Source organism: Diceros bicornis, chromosome 23 (genome assembly GCF_020826845.1).
Source record: "Diceros bicornis minor isolate mBicDic1 chromosome 23, mDicBic1.mat.cur, whole genome shotgun sequence".
NCBI classification, from domain to species: domain Eukaryota; kingdom Metazoa; phylum Chordata; class Mammalia; order Perissodactyla; family Rhinocerotidae; genus Diceros; species Diceros bicornis.
The window spans coordinates 10,309,390-10,330,236 of NC_080762.1; the positions used below are offsets into that span (position 1 = coordinate 10,309,390).

Below are 20,847 nucleotides of genomic sequence, written 5' to 3' on the forward strand. Positions count from 1 at the left end.
TGGACTAGAAGCTGGAGTGCTGGTAAGGACAAATTCTCTGCGCCATAGTCACATCTGGAGCATATACTGGTGCTTCTGGCAAGAGCCTGTGAATGCCTCCCAGCTATGACTACTGGGACTTTGGACAATAGAATTTCTATTTGCCAAATGCCCCCATTTGAGGGGCATTTACTACCTTGCTATTGGATATTTTAATTGAAGCCACTCCTATGACTGAAGAACATAAAATGATCTTGAAGACTGAACTACTCACAATGTCTAGGGTGATGTTGGAGAAATATTCTAATGGGGATGGCAGTGCCTGGGGAATGCAAGGGATCCTTATAAGCAGGGATCCTCTTTTCCCCTAGGACTGACTCTGGAACTGCATGAAGAGCTGCTGGATTCCACTGTCACTTCGACAGTGCCCTATAAACAGGTCTTGACTGACCAACAAAGAACTGTTTGATTTGTGGATGGCAGTTCTAAGGTGAATGGACAACATTTTGTTTGGAAAGGCCACCACTCTCATGGAAGGAGGTAAAAACAGATCAGCCTGGTGTGCTGAATTGCATGCTGTTCTCCCAGCAGTGATGGAAGAATTGAACAGTGGTAAAGCCCATATGTTTGGGTTTTTACTGACTCATGGGAAGTGGCTAATGGCCAGGCCATTTGGTCAGGGAGGAGCGTAAAGGAAACATGGCCCATTGAAGGGATGCTTATATGGGGCACAGCCCTATGGAAGTCTGAGGAGTGCATTCAAGTAGGACATGTTGATGCCCATCAGAAGAACTCTCTTCCAGGTTTGGAAAGTAATTGGAACAAACATCCAGATATTCTCATGTGCTCACTTGAGTAGCCACCTGGTTTCATGAAATAAGTGGACATTGGGGGTCTGTAGCAATGCAGAGATGGGCTGAATCTAGACATATTCCTCTTGCACACTCTGAGGCACAAAATGCCAATAACTGTTCTGTCTGCCAGCAAAAGAGACAGACTGCAAATGGCTATGTGGCAGGTTCCCTAGTGGGAAGATCCTGAGCATAGATGATAAGTCAGACTGATGCTGGTAGCCCTGGGGGGCTACCAATGGGTCTTGACAGGAATAAACAGACTCTAGACTGGGCTTTGCATACCCAGTGGTAGATACAAATGCTTAGAGTGCTAAAAAGAACTAGAACAGAAGATATGGGACAAATTCGGATGGCTGACTATCATTTCAGACCAAGGAACACACTTTACAGCCCATAATGTCCAACAACAGGCAGAGAGATCTCCTCCTCAGAGTGCTATGTTGATAGAGAATTGGAAAGGGCAATTAAAACATTGGTTATCTAAAGTGGGGGGATATGAATGCATGAAGGGCTGGCTTACACACCTTCAAGAGTGTGTGTCACACACAACATGAACATGAGTGGGGCTAAAAGAGTGTCCCCTCTGGATAGATTTCTCTGTTTTTCTGGTGGATTTGGGGAAGAAGGAGTGGGGAAGGTGCTAGTATACTTTCTTCCCCACATCACCTCAATTTTTTGCCCCTACTTGATGCTGTGGTTATAGGACTAGGGCTACAACTACAAGGACTGTAAATAGGGATAATTTGTAAGCAAGAAACTGTATCTATGTTTTTTACCTTTATGCCACAATTTAAGGGCATGATGCAGCAGGATATGCCTTCACCCCATCTGGCAAAATCAGGATTAACAATACATTTACTGCATCTATTTTGCCTGGTGGTAAAAAAAGCTCACTAGTTCTGCACTTGTGTAACCTTTCCTTCTCTAAATAGAAGTGGGCCGTGGGGGAGGCACTTGGTAGACTAGTATTGCTGCCTGCAATCTAGACCAGCACAGTGGACAAACCTAATGTCTCTTCTAAAGGTGGAAAAATTGGGGTACAAATGGGGAGAAGGAAAAAATAGTAGCTATGGGTAAAGAAATGAATAAATAGGTTCCTTAATACCTAGAAAGAGGCTCAGAGCAAGAGATGATATTGTCTCTTACCTTAATTATACAAGATACTTGAAAGACTGAAGCCATATCTTGCTGAGACCACTCTGTTACTGCACAAAATTGGGGTTTTCTGCCCAATGTGCATAAATAAACCAATTAATTATGGCATCAACCTTTGGAGGAAGAAATTAGCTTTTATCCTGTGGGATTGATCTGCAGGGAGACAGGGGGCGTGTGCTCTCAGATCTATCTCCCTGATTCACGATTTGGAGTGAAATTTAAGAGGTTACAGAGAACAGGCTGGCATGTAGAAACACAGATTTTGATTGGATGGGCTTCAAGAATTCATGGTAAGGTTTAAACATTTATGACATGGTTCTAAACATTTATGATGGGGTTCTAAACATTTTTGATGAGGTGGGGAAGGAATTTTAACCCCAGATCTTCCCGAATGAAGGACCCCTCGCTTCTGATAAGAGTCTGACTTTCAAGTTCTGGTCATGTCCCGGTACTTGGGTTCCATGGGGAGGAGGATCTTTAGTTCTGAGATCCTTTCAGGTCATGATTTCTTCTTTTACACATGCTTTGGCTATGTGACTTTGCAGTTTTTCTGAAAGATAATTCTTAATCACTCTGTTGATAAGAGATGGGGTCAGCTGAGGCAGCACAAGGAAGTTATTCTAGCAAAGAGCTGATTGTTTCAGGCAAGGTCACCTTCCTTTGGGGGACAGTAGAGGTCTATCAGGCAGATTACTCCACTAGTGCTGACCAGGTAATTCCAGATTGACTGGTTTAAGATTCCATTCCTGGGAGAGGTTGAAACTGTAATTAAGTTAGGTATTAAGTCTTGGTTTGGTGATGTGCGCTTAGCACAAGTGACTCCATTTTGGGCCTGTTTCTTTTTTAACAATTCCTCCTTTTGATCAGATCCTCAGGTTAACTGAGAGATGTGATCAAAATTTAAGGCATTTGTGCCACTCCCAGATATCACTCTGAAATTCTCAGTTTTTGCTGATCCTCTGTGTGGTATTTACAGGTGATGACATCTTTTTGCTGAATCTCTGTGGTATACAGATGTCACAACTTCAGGTTCACATCTTTTTAAGTTGGATATTTCGTCATTCTTTTTGTAGTATTCTAGCATCAGGGAGATCATTTGCTTGGTGGTTAGTGGCTGCATTATAACTTTTGACAGAATACAGCATACCAGGGAGAATACTATTATTATTATAAGTGGGATAATTCCCAATGTCTGGAGTGTACTTCAAAGTCATGGCCCCGAAGACCCAAACCAATCAAAATCAAATAAGTCAAAGAAAGACTACACTGAAGGAGTCGCTTTCTTAAGTCAAGTGACTTGTTCAGTGATCTTATGTAGCTGAGTTTCAGCATCCCCAGAAATGTTACTCCAGGTGCAGCAAGTGGTATTGGCCACAGCACAGACACCTCCTTGCTCAGCTAAAAGATAATCAACGGCTATCCTATTATCAAGAACAACTTTAGCCAGAGAGTCAAGAGTTAACGAGGGGCTCCTGATCATCACCTCATATGCACTCACTCCTAGCCAGAGGAGTCTGAATCTGCTGAAGGAAGTGAAATTTGAATCATGAGTGCCTCCCAGTAATTCCCATTTGAGTCTGTGGCTTAGGACTGGAAAGGTGACAACCATGGAAGCCAGTAAAATTTAAGGGTCTGTAGACCACACTGGCAGTTTCACTCTGGTTACCCTTGCCTTGTGTCCCTTTCTTTGTACAGAGCCTGGACACAAGGTTCCCCGGATCTGGAGTTGTTAACCAAAAACAGGAAAATGGTCCCCCAGGGTTAGCGAGTCTAACAAAATAGAGAGGGGGCTGAGGTTGCTCTAGAGAAACTGAGGCATTGGAAACCAGGGAGAAGTTTGTGATGGGCAGAACTACAGGATCACCAGCATCATGACAAGTCAGCAGTTGTTTTGAGGTTGGATTACCCTCCTTTTAACGGCCTGACATATCATTATCTTTCCAGCCCAGAGCAAGGCAAAAGGTGGACAAAAGAATCATAAACACCTTCAAAGTGTAAGAACTAAGAAGAAGATGGTCAGAGAGGGAAGGAGGAATAGAAAGAAATGTTCTTGATCCTCTTGATCTGACATCTTGGGAGGAAGCAGTCTACCTTAGCATTGTCTCCTTTTCTTCCTAGTTTGATTTTGAGGCCTCCGGTATTTGCACAGAACCAGACATCGGGTGAGGCCTTCTTCAGTTGTGAAATATGCATTCAAGGTACAACACCTTGTAATTTGGCAGTAATGTCAGTGAACAAGAGTTCTTGGTGGGGTCCTTTCCGTGAATCTCACTTTTGCAAAAGCATCAGAGTAAAACAATAACTGTTTTTAAATGACAATAGGCTTTAAAAATGCTAATTGTTAAAAGATCTGATGAGTTCATTTGATAAGGAAATGTAGTTATTCCTGTGATATACAACATTTTAAGATAATAACTGGAATTACAACTGACAACATTATACCAGGACATATCAGACATCCAGGAGTTTCATACAGTTTCTGGAATACTTGTAACATACCTCTACAACTACAACATTAAGAAGGCTTAGTATTACTTCTTATTTGACAATTCTTCCCATGTAATTTAACTTATCAAGTAAGCCTAATTAGTTTAACAACTTTCTTTTACAAGGAGAGAGAACAAATCTTTTGAGATGTTCCAGGGATCCCAAAGTTAATTTGAGGTCAAAAAGACTTCATTTAGAATTTGATTTTGGGAAGTTTGTCAAAAATATGAAAAAGTTTTAAAACACTTGGTCAAATAGGATCATAGGTCACTGTGGAACAACACTTATTTAACAATCTCCCAAAGTGACTATTAAAGACTCACAGGCAAATATAGGAAGTTACACGGTTGTAAAACAAATAACCCAAAACAACTGAGCTCTTTTAATAGCGAAAACTCAGTTTTCTTTTTTTTTTTTTAATCACAGAGTAAAGATTTATCTAGGGATATTGTAACAGATGATACAGTAGTGGGTTTTTTTTACAAAAACTTTTTAAGATTATGGTCTCTTTCCAAATGTTTCTCTCTTTTTAAAAAAATTATTTTATTGAGGTCATATTGGCTTATAACATAGTGTAGTTTTCAGGTGTATATTGTATTTCAATTTCTGTGTAGACTGCATTATGTTCACCACCAATAGTCTAGTTCTTATCCGTCACCATACACACGTGCCCCTTTACCCCTTTCGCTCTCCCTACCCCCTTCCCCTCTGGTAACCACTAACCTGTTCTCCTTATCTATGTGTTTATCTGCCACATACAAGTGAAATCATATGGTATTTGTCTGTCTTTGTCTGACTTACTTCATTTAGCATAATACCCCTCATCCATGTTGTCACAAATGGCACGCTTCTATCTTTTCTTCATGGCTGAGTAGTATTCCATTGCGCATCTTATTTGTCCATTCATCTGTTGATGGGCACTGGTTTGCTTCCACAAGAAGACTTAGTTTTCTTAAGTGACCAAAGACCTGACAAAGACAACACGTTTCTTACTGTTCCTGAAGCCTTCTCTAGTTACCTATTACTGGCCAAGACATTCATTTATGCCCACAAATCCTCTGTCTCTTTTATTTATTTAGCAATCTTCTAGATTCTCCAAAAGATACAGGCTTATGGAAAATAAAACCAAAGATATTCATAGGCTATTTCAGGTTTCTTCCCATCCACATCACTCCCATGAGGTAATGAGCATTGAGATATGTGTTTGAGTGGAAGAGAAATATTTTTTAAAAAAATACATACGTTAACAATTTGAAAATATTATCCTTTCAGACAAAATGAAACAGCATGCGTTACGTATAAACCTTAAGGTAAAAATAGGTCACAAATCAATTACATGGATGTAAATGGTTTAAACTCCCCTAAAACGTAAAGACTCTAAGATGGGGTTAAGCAAAATGCCGCTTACAAGAGGCATACTTAAAAAAAGGGAGGGGGGGAGGAATATTAACAAATCATTAAACATAAATTTAAAAATATTTATCCATGTGGAGAAACACATATATTTTATTTTCTTAAGTATTACATAGATTTTACATGTGTATACATATGTACATCCATGTGGATACATATAACTAGATATAGATATTGCTACAGATAGAATTTATCAATCTGTATTTTTAAAATATGCTCAAATATTAGCAGTTACCTCTGTGATGTGATTATGGAAGATTTTTGCTGTTTTTTTAACTTTTCTGTATGTGCACAGGAACATTATATTCCTAAACAGAAAAAAATAATTACTTTAGCCAACAGAGAATTACACAATCTTTTTTTTTTTTTTTTTTAATGTTTTTATACAAAACCTGTGGTTGACATTTGTGTTGCTAAAAGATTTGGTTAGTAAGATTTTATAGTCTTTTGAAAATGTGCCTTGAGGAAGAAAACTGATATTTCCACATTTTTATTTCTTATCAGGGTTCGTAAATATGAATGAGAATAACTTGATTATGTACAATTCTGTGGCAAGTAGATAGAGTTATTGAGAGTAATGGATAAGTACGATAAATCTACTTACTAAGCTGGGAGGATACCAGGGAACATCTCTTACTATCTAGGAAGTGATGATGTGTCAGAAAGATAGAGATAGAGAGAGAGAGCTGAAAATCACAAAGTAACAAGTTGTAGCCCCTTGATGTCTTTAGTATTTGATAAAAATATCCACTTTTATCACTCAGTTGGGTTTTTCTGGACATTCAACTCCTTAGAAATGGATGAATGGTGACCTATCCAGTTATAAAGTTGGGACAAAGTACTTCTTAAGGTTCACAAAGTCTTTTGGAATAGTTATAGAAGTGCAAAAAAAGTAATTAAACGTGATATAGAAAAGAAAAGTTTATGTGCCTCAAGACTGAAAGCTGCTTTGATCCAATCACTCAGGAAGAGCAGATACTGAAGAGTCTTGAGTGCTGAACATGACATGGGGTAAAAGGACGAAGAGCAGTTTAACAGAGAGTAAAGTGAAGGAGGGGGAGAATAACTGGATATGTATTCTATGGAAACTCAAATGATTAAAGAGATAGCCAGCCAACATTTGTAGATTGAGCCAGCAGTTACAGGATGACTAGGCACAAACTTCCTTCCCACTTCTTCTCTATCATACACATCTCGGTACCCTAAAACTTGCTTATCATCCCTGCTTTAGTGCCTTGGCATATTCCCTCCTCTCCACTAGAAAGTCCCTTATTTACTAAGATCTACCTTCAGTTCCTCCTCTTTGACAAAACATCCCAGTTCTGGTAAAAAATGACCTCCCTTTTTATACTTCCTGTCTGCCTCATACAATACAGTAGTTTCCCCCCTCATCCGTGGTTTCACTTTCTGCCTTTTTAGTTACCTGCAGTCCACCATGGTCCTAAAATATTAAATTGAAAATTCCAGAAATAAGTAATCCATAAGTTTTAAATTGCAGACCAGTCTGAGTAGCCTGATAAAATCTTGAGCCCTTCCGGCTCCCTCCCACCAGGGATGTGAATCATCCCTATGTTCAGCGTCTCCATGTAGTAGATACTACCTGCCCATTAGTCACTTAGTAGCCGGCCACATTATCACGTGACTGTCAGGGAGCCCAGGGCTTTGTGCTGGAGTCACCCTCACTTTATTTAATAACGGCCCCAAACTGCAAGAGGAGTGACGCTAACAATTTGGATATGCCAAAGAGAACCCATAAAGTGCTCCCTTTAAGTAAAAAGGTGGAAGTTCTGGACTTAAGCAAACAAAAAAAATCATTTGCTGAAGTTGCTAAGATCTTCAGTAACTTTTATTACAGTATACAGTATACTTATAACTGTTCTGTCATTATTAGTTGTTGTTAATCTGTTATTGTGCCTAATTTATAAATTAAACTTTATCATAGGTATATACGTATGGGAAAAAACATAGTATATACAAAACTCCGTACTGTGCGCGGTTTTAAGCATCTACTGAGGGTCTTAGAACATATACCCCTCTTTCCCCTCTCCCCCATAAGAGGGGACTACTGGAGGTATCCCGCAGAATTTTAAGCTTGTTGAGCTTTACCAAGACGACATCACATGTAGGACATATGTTGAGTATTTGGTTAAAAAAAAAAAGACAAAAATACCTCTCCCGCTTAATAACGCAGAAAAGACAGATGTTTAAGTAGAGCCTTCCTACCTTTCTCTCCCCTCCCCTTCCAAAATCTCCCTCAACTGGCTTCCTTCTTCTCCACTCTCCCCCGTTTACATGGGAGCCTGGAAACAAGCAGGGTTAGGCGGCTCCCCCGCCCCAGCGCTGCCCCGGTGTCCCAGAGCCCAAGCCGCCCCGCCCGGCCCCCGGGAGCCGCCATGCTGGGCTCGCTCGCGACACAAGTCGGGGGCGGCGGGGGGCGCACGACCGCGCGCGACCCGGAGGAGAATGGGGCGCTTTACGGCAGGATTTACGGGAGGTTTACGGGGTCACGGGTGCCCGCAGGGGAACGGAATGGGGACGCCGGGGAGAGAAATGGGGGCCGGGGAGCATAAAGGGGACGAGGAGAGGAAGGGGGACACGGGGGAGCGGAAGGCGGGAGCGGCGGAGCGGGACGGGGTTGCGGGGAAGCAGAAGAGGAGCGCAAGGGGGCGCGGGAGAGCGGAAGGGGAAGTCGCCGCCGCCTGAGGGAAGAAGGCCTGCCGGCTGTGTGGCCGTAGGGCTGGACTTTCTCCCCAGGGAGATGAACCCCAGCATGTCGTTCTGTAACGGACATTAGCGTTTCTCCGCACGAACTGCATCGAACCGCGACCCGCCCGGGCTCGGCGGCGCGGTCCCCGAGAAGCCCCCGCGCAGGCGCACTGCCCTCTGCTGGGCGTGGGACTTGGCAAGGTGAACGCGGGCTGGGGAGAAGATGGGGGCGGGGAAAGGATGACTTCCCTGAGAACGCGGAGAAATAGCTGATGTGAACGTTTTTTAAACAATAGGGAGGCAGGGTTCCGACGCACGAATTTAAACTCCAAATACTTTCCAGGCCCTGTGCTAACTGGGTAATGTTTCCTAAGACCTCTGTGATTGTGCTTCTCACTACCCATATGTTAAATGATCCTGCATAACTTTGTTTCGTGCAGCCAACTTTTCACCAAAAAACCTCATTTTTGGTGTGAATTTTTTATTCTAGAATGCTTTGGAGCCTCGATAATCCTTTTAATGCTACACACACATACACGGGTCACAGACGTAGGGGATTAAAACCACAGATTAAGTTGCTTACACGCTGAAAAGACGGATAAGAACCTTGAAAGAAAATCTACATCGACCGTCCCCCGCTCCCCCCTTCCTTTCCTCGCTTCCACATTTGAGAGCCACATTGAGAGAACTGTTTATCAACTATTGCTCTGGGGGCTGGAGGTATGGAGATACACTAGACGTGGGCAGGAATAAGAGGACTCCTTGTGTGAAGACCTAGCACCCTCTTGGAAGAAGTAAGCTTGGGAGGAAAGATGTACTTGTGAAATCTCCTGGGAGAGGGAGGAGCATAGAAATTAAACAGCCGATCCTTTCTTGACATTTTACTGGTTCTGACCTGTAAGGTGAGTGAGTAACTGTTGGCGGGGGAAAGTGATCAGCCTGTAAGAGACACCAGCTTGCAAAGCGGAATGGTGAGTGGAATGGAATGAAACAGGGTGAGTGGTGGGATTAATAAACAGGGTAGATGGACGGTTGGTTTGTGGATAGATTCTTAAGCTTATCTTGTGGCCTTATGGATTCTTAAGTCTTATATGCCAAATTGTTATTGGCACACATTATTTGTCAAGCACTGTTCTAGGCACTGCAAATGCCTCCTTGCTCCTAAATCTAGTCAGTAGATTTGGTTAAAGTAATTACAGGAAAGTGTGAGTGAGGGATAATAAAGGATGTAAATGTCGCCAGAGCAGACAGTAAGAGTATTTGATGTATTCTAGAGTATTAGAGGAGATGACTTGGAGTTACTCTGAGGAAGGGAAAAGTGTAACAAGAAGAGAGATCACATATACAGAGGCTTGGAATGAATAGAAAACCTTCAGGATTTGAGGAACTGAAACAAGTTCATTTTTGGCTGTATGGGGGAGAGGGGTGTGTGTGGCATGCAATGAAACTTGAAATTTCGGTGGGTTATATGACGACAGCCCCAAACCGAATCAAAGCTTGAGAAACAAGTCATATACTGATGGTCCAAAATAGACTATTACTGATTTCTCATTTCCTACCTGCCTTAGGCGAATTGTTTTCTTATGTATTTGTGTTGTTTCTGAATTTAGTAATTCCAGCATATGGTGAAACAGGTTACAGCGTTTAAGAGAACGGCTAGCTTATTTCCTGTGAAGGGAGGGAAACTATTTGATCAACCTTTGCATAACTTTAAAAAAAAATGGAGACAGTGACACCTTTGATCTCTGGTGTCCAACGGGCTCTCCTCTCTTTCCTCCTTCAGTGGCTTGGGTATGAGCTGGTTCAGCTATACTGAATCTGTTTGTGGCAGGACAGCAAAGCATCCTGCATAACAAGTTTTAAACATACGTTTTGCCCTGAATGAAAGTTTATAAAAGTGTAAATGCCTTAGAACCTTTTCATTGCCTTATGATTCTGGAGCAAATTCAAAATGCTGACTGCTTAACTGTTTGCTTATACAAAACCGGAATCTCAAGCTTTGTTTGCTTGTTCTTTTAGATACTGAGTAGTTAAATGGTGGCTAAAACATTGTCATCTCCTCAGCGCTGAACTCTTGTCTAATTTAGCCTCTGAATTTAGAATTGGGATGAAAGTATACATAATAGGCTATTATCAAATTTCTAGATTTGGATTCCTAAACTGGGGGGTCAGCAAACCTAGTAGGCATAAGACATGTGCTCAAGTTTTTCTGGTGCTATTCTGTAACACAAACAAGGGAATATGAGGAAAGGAGAGAAAAGAAGGGAGAGTTAGTAGGGGAAGAGGGACAGGAGTGAGAGGGAAAGAGAGAAAAAATGGAATTAATGGAGAAAAGGATACATGATTGTAAGGTTTTGTGAAAGATGACATGAGTGGAGCTGTGTTAAAATAGAGCTGGGACAGCCATTTCAGAGGAGTTGCCTTGCATGTCTTGTTTTATTTATCTTCCAAACTGGACCAAACTACCAGTGTTCCAAGAAGTCAGTAAGAATGAGAATATCTTGTTTGTAAGGACTGATGAGATTGAACTTTGCTGATGACCGAATTGCTAACCAATCAGTGAAGTACAAATCTTGCCTTTTGTCTGATGACTGAATCTTAAGCCAATCGATGAAGTACAAATCTAGCCTTACCTCATCTAGCACCAGTGAACTCTTCTTAATACAACTTACCCCCTCTTCCTTTTCCCCGTAAAAACCCTGAATCCCTCTCCTGTAGGGTGGACACTTTGGGTTTCTACCTGAATCTGTGCTTCCTGAATTGCAATTCTTTGATCCCAAATAAACACTTACTGCCTTTATTTCTAGCTCTTTATTTTTAGGTTAACAGTTTCCTTGGAGGAAATCAGCATATCAAAGATAGAGCAGAGATGGCTAATGAGGTGAAATATCTCTGTTAAATAAATATTTCAATTTGTAATGATTTAAGGATAAGGAGATAGAGACCTGATGGCGTCTACACTAACTGTGCTTGAGTTGTTGGATCTTGGAGAGAGGAGTAATATGTGAAGAGAGAACACACAACTCCTAACAACAAGAGAAGATATGTTGTTTATTGATTCTATTATCCCACAATAATAATTAAAAATGTTAATGATTTTATAAGCCCTATTCCTTATTTTCTAGTGTAACTCTTTGTCCTTTTTCCTAAACAGAGTATTGTGGAAAACATACGCAAATTTATGTTTTGAGAGTAGCCATCTGAATCCTTATCAAGTTTCTTGGGCACATTTCTTTTACACTGAAGTCATGATCAATGTGGAGAAGATCAGGATCTCTGCCCTAGTTGAATTTTCCGTTGAGTTGTCTCTTCTATATCTGACTTATCCCCAGGGGTAAAACATGCATAGAGCGTACTCCAGGCAAAAGCAAGCCTGGACATACTGTGTTTGGCTCTGACTCTGTGGGCCTCCCAGCTTTGTGAACTGACCTGGTAAGTGACCTTGAGAGTTCGTTTTCCTTGGACTAGAAGCAGGCCTAAGGAACCCTGAGCCCGACTCTGTTTGACCTTCTTCAAATGGGACACTTCCTGAGGTGAAGGCGACCTCAGGTTCCTTTTACCACACAAGCCACATGGGAGAGAGAAAGAGAATCCAGTAGAAAGGGAAAAGAGGGAGAACAGAACTAAGAAACTCAAAAATGGCAGAAGGAGTTTCACTTTGTTGCCTCCAACAGAAAGCTATAGTACTTGGACTAAATTACTTGTCTTTGGCTCAGAACCAATATCTTCCTTTGGAAGGGGAAGTGGGGGAAGGTAGGGCAAAATAAGTCAAGTCTTGGATTCCCCACTGAAGTTTGCCACTAACAGTTGCTAAGTATTAAACTCAGTACCCACAAATTGCCTCTGATTCTGAGCAAGTTAGAGACTATAACAGCCTAGTCCTAACCCAACAGCCTTGTCAGGGAAATCTAGTCATATGGTTAAAGGACAAAGAATACTACTAACCAGACCCTTGTAAAATATGTATTTCCAACTATAGATATTATAGCCAGGTAGAGTGATGTCTTATCTATTACTTAACCTCATTTCTTAAAAAGTTAATTAATGATCCGATAGAGGTTGTGTTATACGCAAACCCGTTTTATAAACATGAAAGAAAAATCAGAGCTCTTGGCCTCTCTTTCTGAAGAGAAGCAGAGATTCCTCAGTTAGGACTGATGGAGGAGTGGTGGTCCTGTGGCAAACTGACCAGAGACCAGTGAAAAGGAGAATCTGCTTCTCTGGCTGGCTGTGATACCCTTGCACACTTGTAGCTGTTCATCCGGGACTTGGATTTCCTAGAAATCCAACAATGAAATAAATTTGTTGTATTTTGCAAACAGAGTTCTTATATTTAGATTAGGAAATGATGGTTAGGTACAGTAATCCCTGTACAACAATAAACACAATAAGTGTCATTTAGCTCCACAAATATTAAATGTAAAATTCTGTGTACTAAAGGCTGTGAGTAAGGTGCAATCCCTGCCCATAAGAACTTTTTAATGTACAGGAGGCAGGAGCATCATCTCTAATTCTCTGTTATCTGGTTTCTGGTTGTACATCAATTTTTAAGAAATATAATTAATAAGGACTCTTTCTTAGTTGCCAGACCTGCCGGAGACTTCAGACACCTATCTGCCTACCGATGCAATATTTGTGTTCTTTATTAAATATCTTCTATGTGAGGAAATAGAGTACTTAAGAAACTAGTTTTGAAATTGGCAATTTAGAAGATTGGGAGAGATTATTGTTAAAGACAGAGACATCACCCACCCCCCCAAAATTTGAAATGATACCTTTTAGTTAAAAAAAAAAGTTTATTGAGAAATGTAGCATACATACATGTAGTGAAAAATGTATAAGAAGAGTTTAAAGAACAATAACAACAAAAATAAATACCCGTATATCCATTACCTAGGTAATGATAGAAATAAAACACACTCATATTTTGAAACCTAAATTTTTGAGTACCTGTAAGGTGACTCAGGCAATAGTTTTCTTCATTCTTCATGTTTGTGTTGTATTTTCATTCTGGCCAACTGTAATACAACCTGAATTTCAAATCAGTAAACAAAAATAATCTTTTATAGAAGTAATAGATGAACAGAAGTGTTGCACAATTTCATGACTAGCTGATAAATGTTTTGATTTAATCAGATAGCCTGTATATAAAGTAGGTTCTTGTCCATTCAAAAGGCTTGTGATTCTAGACAGCTATGGAGTTACCTGAAACAGTGTTTCAAGTTTTAAAGGTTTATAGAAATTGATTGATTGTTTTTTTAAATGTATGTATTTATTTGGAGAAAAAGCAGAGAGTGAGAACTTTGAGAGCTTTTCTGTTGTTTCAGAATTTGATAGTAAGTAGGTTACTCTCTAGAAGAAAGATGCACACAAGGAAAGCTTTAATGAATTGTAAAATGAAAATGTGGGCCCTATTTTATGTTTTTTTCTAGATTTGTTTGGGGAGGGGAGTGGGGCTATATAATTTTCATGTTAGTAGATTAGCACTCACATAATGTTTTGAAGAAACGATGCTCTGAAAATATGTAAGATGAGAGTATTTTAAGGATAGCTCCCTCTGCCAATATATTGGCTGCAAAACAAGACGCTAGAAAGAAAAGCTGATCTGAGTTTGTTTTCCTTTGGTTACTCCTCAGCAGAACTGGATTGTTACCTGATTTTTGTTGTATTTGTGCTTTGAATTTTAAAACTTGGAAAGAATGAAGGGAAATAGAGTATCATAATCCTATGCACTGATTTAATGTCTTTGGATCCATTTCTGCCTGTAGAAAAATTGTTAGACAACATGATAAAAGTTTACTGGTGAACAGAAAAAGATATCCTTTTATGACTATATTTTAAGTTAAGACTATATTTTAAATTTGATGCAAATGTCTAATAGAGCTGAGGGACTTAGTTCTATTTTCAATTAGATAATTGAATTATTTTTGCCTTATGTGTGCATATTTTGTTTCCCTGATAAAACTGAAAATTTTTTGAAGGTTAAGATATTTGTTTTCCTCTCTGAAATAGCTAGGTAGCAAAGGGGAGATCACTCATAAGAACTCAATAAATACCCATTGTGTTGTTACCAATTACTTCTTACCAAATGCTGTTATACGCATGTGTGTTTATACACCAGGATCCCAGTCTATGAATTTCTTGCCTATAAATACCTACGCATAAGTGTAGTTTCCTTAATGGCCCTTACAAAAAGAAACTATTGAACCTTTTTTTGTTTCTTAGAATGCAGCTATTATCTACTTTAAGTACTCTAATAAAGAATACTGTCCTGTCTTAAAATATTTATCTGAATTGCTAATCTAGTCATTATGTGTGTTTCTCAGAATTTGGCTTTGAAAAAGTAAAGGCTTCAGAACCCATTCTGAATGATACACTTGCTTATGTTTCGCTATTTTCCCCACAGACTTTGACCACCAAACTTGGGTCTAGGGATGGTGACGGGGAGGTGGAAAAGAAAGAGCAGTGGTCGGGGAGGAAGGGGTGATGCACGAGGCTGGAGTTTAGGAATGTAAATAGATTTTGTCATGAGGATACAGGTTTTGTTAGCTCATTTAATTTATTTCAAGCCACATTGCTTGTCATTTCTCAATAACTCCTGAAATTTTTGTTGTAGGTTTCTTCCCCCAGCTAAGAGATTTTGAGGCAACTTGATATTTACTTTTGGGTAGTAACTTAGGAAGCCTCCAAAATCTGTGTTTTTTTTTCATAACCACTTCATACTTCTTAATAAGTAATAACATTTTATTTTCGAAGGTTTTCCCCCACTTCCGTTTCCCATAGACTTAAATTTTCTACCTTTATCACTTTATTTCCCCTTCAGGTTCATTCTTTAGGTTCATGATCCAGTCCTGAGAGGCCACCTTACTTTAAAACTTTTCAATTTCTTTGAAAATGTATACATAGATTTGTACTTCTAAGGGTGTACATTTCAGATATATGGTTAGGAATGTAAAATATAGAAAAATAAATAGAAGCATCTTAAAATTAATTGAAATATTTAACATTACAGTTCTATGTACTTGAGAGCAAGAAAGCTTTCAACAAAAGGATTTGTCCTTGCCCTGGGTGGTTTTGCCTTCAGTGAGATAGTTTATTTGACCAGAATAGCTCATTTTCTAGTGATGGTAGATGCTAATGACCATAATTTCAGAAGTGCTTCCTTTCCGTAGACAGAACTTTTTACTCTCCTCTGGGAAAGCAGGGACCTGTGTCTTTGAACCATGCTTAAGTTTTGAGAACTGGGGCTATGCAAGGGAAAGGAATAAGTTAAATATGGGGAATAATGTGCAAGAATATTTGCAGGAAAATTATTTATTTCAAATGAATCATTTGTTTAAAATTAAATAATTTATTATTCAAGTATATGGTAATGATTATTGACATTTAGAGATTGCCTGTTATTTAGTTGCACAGTATCCTGTAATTCTCCCATCTGCCCAATAATTTTATGTAGTACCAATAAAGTACATTTTATTGCACTAATTAGTGGGTGGGAACCCCTATAATATAAATTTATTATGCATTTAGTGTGTCATTATGTGTTTCTGTGTTCTAATTGGATTCATTTGTTCATTTTGGAAATTTATTTCAAAAATCTTGCAATGTCCCTTGAGTTAACTGAAAATGTCCTGGAATGTTGCAGAATTATGTTTGATAAGCATTCCTTCTTGCTCTCTAGGTCTTCAAGAGGCTTTAGATACCTTAAAACCAGTTAAAACCATAGATTCTCTCATCTTAATTTATCATTTTCTAATCTGATAGCTAGGACTGATGGGGGGATGGGAGAGTGGTGTACAAGTAAGGATACTCCACGAGTTTTGGAAAAGGAGTATGGAATTGGCACCATGTGAAGAAATTAAAGGTAACTTTAACTGCTTAGATGTTTTATTTTGCAACTTGTATTACATTTGACTACTTTTCTTGGTTGCTTCTTACTTCTGTTTATCACTTTGACCTAGAGCAGTGTTAATCATAATCCATTAGCGGGTCCCCAGTGCTTTTATTATTCTTTACTGATGGATAATCTCAATAAGGCAATGGGGGCTTTTTGTAGAGGAGGAAGGGAGAGAGAAGGGTGGACATGTTCTGTTATAAATAAACACTTGTCTGCTTACCCCCATGCATGTGAGCGCTTGGTATCCTTTCCATTTGCTTGTATATTTTCTTCTCAATTCTAGTCATTTTTATTCCAGAATGGGGAGAGATTGCCTAGATCTTCTTCAACTTAAACTACAGTAAATAGAGCCCCTTTCTTAGTCCTCTTTTCCCATAAGTTTTAGGGATGAATTGATAAGAACCTAAAAGAACGTGCTTCTGGATAGGATTCTTGAATCTTAACCCCATTAGGAATAACCCCAGTAGTTGTTAGAAATAATTCTGAAAACTATTGTATGGACTGATGTATGTCCAAGTTGAATATTGATGAGAGATTCTAAGAATAAATCTTACTGGCCGAGTTGCAGAGTGCTAAGCTCCACTTCTGGGATAAGTAACTTCTGGATTCAAAGAAATTGTTATATTAAGGTGCTCTTAATGTCTTTTAGGCAGGGCTTCAGAGGGCTTCTTGCTTAGGTTGCCACTGGTCTAGAATCTCAGGTTTATGTGTTCAAACACTTAAAAGTTATCCTGTAAATTTTCTTTAAAATACTTAAGGGAAGCAGAAGTGGGTTATGTGTGTTGTATGTGAGATGGTGATTAGATGAAACAAGATTGCAAAAATGTTGATAATTGTTGTAGCTAGGTTATGAAAATTCTCTGTGCTATTCTCTCAACTTTAGTAAATGTTGGAAAGTTTCAGAAATGAGAATTTTTTTAAAAAAAGAACGAGCTGAAGGAAATATGAGAAAAATGTTAACATTCATTATAATTGAGGGATAGGTATCTTATATTATTTTCTCTCTTTTTTTTTTTTATAATTTTGGAACATTTCAGAATTAAAACTTTATAAAGGTTATCCCTTCATCCATGAGTGACTACATGGCAGGTATTATTTTTCTGATAACCAAACTAAGCTCAGAAAATGTGGGAGAAATGTCAGTTTGTCAGCCTTGATATTTACTAATTAGTGTCTTTTCCAGTAGGAAAGAAGCAGAGTTAATTATGGAGTACAGAGTAAGACCATAAGGAATTTGATAGTAAGGAGAGAATAAAGTTATGGCAGTTGAGAACAGGCCCCATCAGAACACTTATGATAGCAAGTTAGCACAAGTTTTTTCTTGGAAAAATAGCATCAAGGTCTTATTCTTGGATATTGTTCTCTAAGGCAATAAGCACTTCACTCAGTACCTTTCTTTTTTGTGAAACCTTCCACCATATGTTACAGAATGTTAGCTTACAATTTACCTAATATGAATTATATTTTATTTAGTCTCCTCAATGAGATTTAAGAAACATTTTGGTCTCCTCAATGTTGTATTTACAAGTCACCTTAATGGTGAAATTTTGAAATATTGTTCCCAAGTTCTTAAAGTATATCTGTTTAGGGGATTGTATTTAACTGTGTAATATTTTTAGATACTTATACAGTTTCAAGTGTTCTGCTGAGACACTTTAACAAAAATGTCACTTAGAGGTGAAGCAATTTAAAGTGGAAGGGAGGCAGATTGTATGGTAACCTTCTTTATGATGCCCTGTTCCCCATCTCTTTCTGATACCATTTTATAATTCACATATTAGAGATATTTCTAAAGCTAGAAAACGTTTGTGACATTCCATTTGGCTGCCTGATGATTTATTTTTCTACTTTCCCACATTTTCTTCATTAAACATTTATTAAGTACCTTCTATGTGTTGAGCACTGTACTAGACCTTAGTGACACAGAGTATGTACCTCAAAGAACTGCTCTCAGGAAGCTTCCTGTCTAGTGAGAAAGGCAAATGAAAAATAAAATTAAAATGATGTGTGAAATGTGTTAAAATGGAATAATATAATATGCTGGGTTGGGATAAATAAAGGGAGTGATTGTCCTTGCTTAGGAGATCACTTTTAGGAGGAAGCTTAGGAATTCATTTTTAAAGATGATTGGGTATTTACCAGGACAACAAGGAAGGAAAGACATCAGGGAAGGTAATAATGTAGCGAAGTAAATTTGTGGAACTCTGGTTGTTTGGTGTCCTATGTAGATTGTGTATAGAGATGACATGAGAGAGGAGATTCAAGATATAGGTAAGGGCCAAATCAAAGCGAGCATGAGACTTGATCCTTTTGTTAGTGCAAAGCTGTTGAAAAACCTTAAATTTGAAATAAACTGATTGGATTACCAAAATAGATCTGACTTTAAGGAGTAGTGTGAAACTAAATGGCGACCATTGCGTTAGTCTGGATGGTATGTAATGAGGTTTGATCTATGTTAGAGTAGAAGGAATAGAGGATGGGAAAGATTTTAGAGGGAGGTTGCATATGGGAGATAAGGGAGGGGAAGTAGATTGGGTTGGCCTGGAGGTTTTCTGGTGTGGCTTATGGGGTTGATGATACCGCAAATTAGTGAACGGAGGGAATAAAGAAGGAGCAGCAGGTTTTAGGAGAAGTATAAGTTCAGGTTTAGACAATGATTTTGAGAAGCCTATGGTACATGTAGAAGGGAGGAGTCAGGAAGTACATTTTTGTTTGAGTTAGGAGTACACAAGCTTAAGGTCCCAACTGGAGATGGAAATGTGGGATTTGGTGTCTTGTGGGTTTTAGTAAAAGCTATAGGCAAGCAAAAATTCCAACAAATCAATAATAAAAAGGCAAATAAAATAGGGAAAAAAAGGGCAGAAAGCTTGAACAGTCACTTCACAAAAGATGATATGCAAATGACCAATAAGTACATGAAAATGGAGCTTGACTTCCTTAGACATCATAGAAATGCAAAGTGAAACCCCAGTGACACACCACTCTCTAGAAGCCTAAAATGGAAAGAAAAAAAAAAAAGACATTAGCAAGTGATAACAAGGTTGTGGAGCAACTGGAACATTCACTAGCTGTGGAAGTACCAGTTTATATTTGTACCACCATTTTGAAAAACTCTTTGACAGTATCTTTTAAAGTTAAACAGGTGACAGATGCCATTATTATGACTATTGGTGTACTGGGAAATTGGCTGTGTGTGTGTATGAGAGAGAGACAGAAAGAGAGGGAGATGTAGAGTTTGCTGATAGTCCCACTGTGGTCAATTTCAAGCTACCAATGGTTTAAAAAACCAAATTTCAAAATTCTTCAGTATTCAACAATCAGTATAAGCTGGCTGCTGCCCTACCCAATAATTCCATTTCTAGATATATAGCCAACAGAAATGCATAGATATTGACCCAAAAGACACACACTAAAATGTTTACAGCAACTCTATTTGTAATGCCAAAAACTGGATACAACCCAAATATTTATCTATATAAGAATAGGTAAATTGTGGTATATTCATATAATGAAATACAACAATGAGAAGAACGTACTATTTAGACTCAAATTACATGTAATAACAGTAATGGATGTCACAAACATAGTTGAAACCAGACACAGAAGAATATAATACTGTATTATTCAATTTATAGAAAGTTCAAAAGCAGGCAAACTAATCTTAGGTTTTAGAAGTCAGAATAGTTGTTATCTTTATTTGGAGTCATGACCAAAAGGTGACACAATGGACCTTCTGAGGTTCATGTTCTGTTTCTTGATCTGAGTGCTATTTACTTGAATGTGTTCACCTTGTGAAAATTCATTGAGCTGAAATGTATGATTTGTATACTTTTCTGAATGTATGTTTTATGTCAACAAAAATGCTTACATAGAGCAAAAAAGCCTATTGGCAGAGATGAGATTACCCAGGAGTGAGAAGAGAAGAGTGACAGAACCCCAGGGAACACAGAAACCTCTCACACGTATCCCTGTTTCTTTCCCCATTTTCCTCCAGACCCCTTTCAGCTTTTTCTCTGAAAGCATTGCATGAGGTAAGGATAATGCTAAGAATAAAATTTCTGTTAGGGAGTGGGATTGTTCTTGTAGCCTTTCTGCATAGAGACTGTTTCCAAGGGGACATTTGCACTGAATTTATTCTTAGATTTTGGAAAAGTTAAAAGAGTTGGAGGAAGAACTGTCATGAGAAAGACTACCTGGAGGCAGGAGATGGTGCTAAATGCAGAACAGCAACATTTTTTTGTGTGTGAGGAAGATCAGCCCTGAGCTAACCTCTGTTGCCAATCTTCCTCTTTTTGCTGAGGAAGATTGGCCCTGAGCTAACATCTGTGCCCATCTTCCTCTACTTTATATGTGAGA

At 38.9% G+C, this 20,847-nt stretch overlaps 1 protein-coding gene across 1 annotated transcript in view; it reads left to right on the forward strand.

The window, feature by feature from the left end:
• The first annotated feature begins 8,712 nt into the window (after window positions 1-8,712).
• The window catches only part of ECHDC1 (ethylmalonyl-CoA decarboxylase 1), a 49,817-nt gene continuing 37,682 nt past the window's right edge, over window positions 8,713-20,847 (forward strand). Inside the window, exon 1 of the mRNA XM_058566333.1 lies at window positions 8,713-8,795. The gene's annotated coding sequence lies outside the window, so the exon portion shown is untranslated. The remainder of the gene's footprint in view (window positions 8,796-20,847) is intronic.